Genomic DNA, 4,311 nt, shown 5'->3' on the forward strand with positions numbered 1-4,311 from the left:
ATGAGTCTCCTTTGGCCAACCACTCAACAAGATGTAACTCATTTCTGGAACTGGTGGTTTTACTTGGTGACATAGGTCTACTTTTATCTTAATTTAAAGGAAACAAAATTTTAATTGTTTACAAGAAGGGTAAGTCATATTAACATGTGTTTTACAAGAAAGAGTAGCAAAATCAGGAAATGTTTATTTGTATACATTAGCTATACAAATTGTGAAAATTCTATTATACAGATGGATGTATATGTTATCCATATTTGTATAGGTAAGTAATACCAATTAAATAATTTTATTAAAAGTACTGAGATAATTAACATGCATATAATAACACAGAGGTATATAAGGAACATTTATAGTGTTTAAAACATGTAACTTTTTTTTTAATCTCATCTGTATTTACCTTTTAAAGTAGAATATGACCTAGCACTATATTTCCATTCAGACTTGAAGGGTTACAAGACCTAGGGAAGCATAGGGTTTTGTTCTCGGTACTTTGGAAAACAAGCCACATGGGGAATTCTTCTGTTTTAGCTTGTGTTCTTCTACGACTACAACATGCAGAATGACTACAGGGGATGAAAAATTTTAAGATGAAACTTAAGCCATCTTAATTTTTTTCCTTTTAAACATGAAGCTAAATCTCAGAATACTCCCAAGTGACAAATTATTTGGTCTACTAAGGAATCCAGCTTCTGAACAGCTAAACACTTCAGACCACAAAGTTAATAGGTTACATTACGTCTTAACAACAAACGTTCTACCAACCTGCTGAATTAAACCTATAGTATCACAGTATCACAAGTAGAAAGAAATTTTATCTTCCCCTTAGTTTACATGCCACACAGATGTTTTAAATGTTAACAAAAATAAACAAAAATCCTGGAATATATATTATCAGAGAAGGAATGAAGGTAAGCGTCAAACAAAGTTCTGGTGAAGTTTAGTCTACTTCTTCCATGCGCAATGTGTCGTCATCTTCTTCCAGGGGTGGCATCTCTTCAGTTACAGCAGCAGTGGTATCATCCACAGTAGGATCATCTTCATCAATACCTAGACCAAGCTTGATCATCCTGTAGATCCTGTTAGCATGTGTCTGGGGATCTTCCAGACTAAAGCCAGAAGACAGGAGTGCAGTTTCATACAGCAAGATGACCAGATCCTTCACAGACTTGTCATTCTTGTCAGCCTCCGCCTTTTGCCGTAGGGTTTCAATAATGGAGTGGTCAAGGTTTATCTCCAGGTGCTTCTTTGCTGCCATGTAACCCATTGTTGAGTTGTCTCTGAGGGCTTGAGCTTTCATGATTCTCTCCATGTTTGCTGTCCACCCGTATGTGCTCGTGACAATACAGCGTGGGGATATCACCAGTCGGTTTGATACAACCACCTTTTCAACCTTTTTCTCCAAAATATCTTTCATAATTTTGCAGAGGTTTTCAAATTTTGTCTTTTTCTCTTCCTATTTCTTTTTCTCCTCTTCATCTTCTGGGAGTTCCAGTCCTTCTTTGGTAACTGACACCAAGGTCTTACCCTCAAATTCTTTCAGCTGTTGCACACAATACTCATCAATGGGCTCAATCATATAGATTACTTCTAAGCCATGCTTTCGGAGACGTTCCACAAAGGCCGAGTTAGCAACTTGGTCCTTGGTCTCACCTGTGATAAAGTAGATGTGCTTCTGCTTTTCCTTCATTCTGGTGCAATAGTCCTTGAGAGAAACCATCTCATCTCCAGAAGCAGATGTGTAGTACCGCAACAGCTCTGAAAGTTTCTTTCGATTTTGAGAGTCTTCATGAATTCCAAGCTTTATATTTTTTGAGAACTGCTCATAAAACTTTTTGTAGTTTTCTTTATCTTCTGCCAGTTCAGTAAATAGTTCTAAACATTTCTTGACCAAATTCTTTCTGATAACTTTCAAAATTTTGCTTTGCTGCAACATTTCACGGGAAATATTTAGAGGAAGATCCTCAGAATCCACCACTCCTCTAATGAAATTCAGATACTCAGGGATTAACTCCTCACAGTTATCCATGATGAAAACTCTGCGCACATACAACTTGATGTTGTTCTTTTTCTTTCTGTTTTCAAACGGATCAAAAGGAGCACATCTTGGGAAAAAAAGAAGGGCCCGGAATTCCAATTGTCCTTCAACAGAAAAATGCTTCACTGCCAAATGTTCTTCCCAATCGTTGGTTAAGTTCTTGTAAAATTCTCCATATTCTTCATTAGTAATGTCATCAGGATTTCTGGTCCAAATAGGCTTTGTTTTGTTGAGTTCTTCTTGATCAATGTACTTTACTCTTATCTTCTTCTTCTTCTTGTCACCATCTTTCATTTCTTCTTCTTCATCAGAACCAACATCTTCTATTTCAGGCTTGTCCTCTGACTCCTTTTCTTCTTTTTCTTTTTCTTCCTCTTTATCTTCTTTTTCTTCAGCTTCATCATCACTGACTTCCTTATCACGTTCCTTCTCCAAGAAGAGAGTAATGGGATAGCCAATAAACTGAGAATGTTTCTTCACAATCTCCTTTATTCTCCATTCCTCCAAATACTCGGTTTGGTCTTCTTTCAGGTGTAAGATAACCTTTGTTCCACGGCCCATTGGTTCACCTGTGTCAGTTCTCACTGTGAATGAGCCCCCTGCTGAGGATTCCCAGGCATACTGCTCATCATCATTATGTTTGGTGATCACAGTCACTTTCTCAGCAACCAAATATGCAGAGTAAAAACCAACACCAAACTGGCCAATCATAGAGATATCTGCACCAGCCTGCAAAGCCTCCATAAAGGTTTTGGTACCAGACTTGACAATAGTACCAAGGTTATTGATCAGGTCAGCCTTGGTCATTCCAATTCCTGTATCCACAATAGTAAGGGTTCAATCTTGTTTGTTGGGAATAAGATTAATGTGCAGCTCCTTCCCAGAGTCTAGTTTACTAGGGTCTGTCAGACTCTCGTATCTGATCTTGTCCAGAGCATCTGATGAATTTGAAATCAGCTCCCTCAGAAAGATCTCTTTGTTTGAATAGAAAGTATTGATCATCAAGGACATCAACTGGGCGATTTCTGCCTGAAAGGCGAAAGTCTCGACCTCCTCCTCCTCCATGGGTTGGTCTTGGGTCTGGGTTTCCTCAGGCATCTTTGAGGAGTGACCACGCACAGGACGTGACTGTCTGCACCACCACACTGAAGCAACTAAAACATGTAACTTTTAAGAAGAGAAATCTATGTAGATTTTGGAATAATTTATGAAATGAAAGTTTAGCATATCTTAATACCTAAAAAAGATTTAAGGCATAGTTAAGATGTGAATATATTTAGTAGATAAAATTTGGGTGAGTGAAAGTTAGTTAGTCATTGTGTATTTTAAAATAACTCTCCATCTTCCATTTAAAATACCTCTTGTCATAAGCAGAAAGGTAAAGTTCTATGCAGACAAGAGAATGTGTATTTGTAAACATGGAATTGGGATTAAGCAAAATGGCTCAGTGGATAAAGCCTGATGACCGGAATGCCATCCCTAGACTACATGTAAAAAAAAAGAACTGACTCCCACAAGTTGTCCTCTGTCCTTGATATGTACACCATGGTGCATGCACAATCACACACACACACACACACACACACACACACACACACACACAAGCACACAAGCACACAGACATACACACACAGACCACACACTACATAAATAAATAAAGTGTAAAACTTGAAATGAAAGTTAAAAATGGCCTTGTAGAGCTGGAGCTGGAGCTTAGTGGTTAGAGTTCTTGTCTAGTATGGATGACACCCTAGTTCAATCATCAGAACTGTTATTGAAAAAAAAAAAGATGTTGGGCACAGAGCAAAAGAAGAGGAATGGCTTCCAGGAACTGTGATTTTTATGACTCAAGAAAATGGGTTTGGGAAGATTAAATCAGCACACTGAAATATCTTGAGATAAGTGGTAATGATGAGTGGGATGTAAATGTCAACTGTAATTTTTTTTATAATTGTATGTACAAAATCATTTTAATGTTTATAGTTAAACTTAAGTTTTAGAATATTTTTTTTCAGTTTTGTTCTTATTGTGTGATTTTATTATTACAAAATGATATATGTTCCTTTTGGTAGTTTATCTTTAATTAGTAATTGGCATAGAGAGACTGCTTCAGTGAGACAATTTCTTCACTTTAATACTTGCCATTTGTCAGATGACTTCTAGGTACTTCATCAGACCATCTTCCTGTTCTTGAATTTGGCCTTGCCCATCCAATAACTTTGGCCAATACCACTCAAGAGTAAAGTAGGACTGCTGCACAGCCATAAGAAATCTCC

At 37.4% G+C, this 4,311-nt stretch overlaps 1 pseudogene; it reads right to left on the reverse strand.

Moving 5' to 3' along the window:
- Positions 1-385: 385 nt before the first annotated feature.
- On the reverse strand, positions 386-3,158 carry LOC102917570 (heat shock protein HSP 90-alpha pseudogene; annotated as a pseudogene).
- Between the last annotated feature and the right edge of the window lie 1,153 nt (positions 3,159-4,311).

The sequence above is a fragment of the Peromyscus maniculatus genome, chromosome 5 (assembly GCF_049852395.1).
Source record: "Peromyscus maniculatus bairdii isolate BWxNUB_F1_BW_parent chromosome 5, HU_Pman_BW_mat_3.1, whole genome shotgun sequence".
Classification (NCBI taxonomy): Eukaryota; Metazoa; Chordata; class Mammalia; order Rodentia; family Cricetidae; genus Peromyscus; species Peromyscus maniculatus.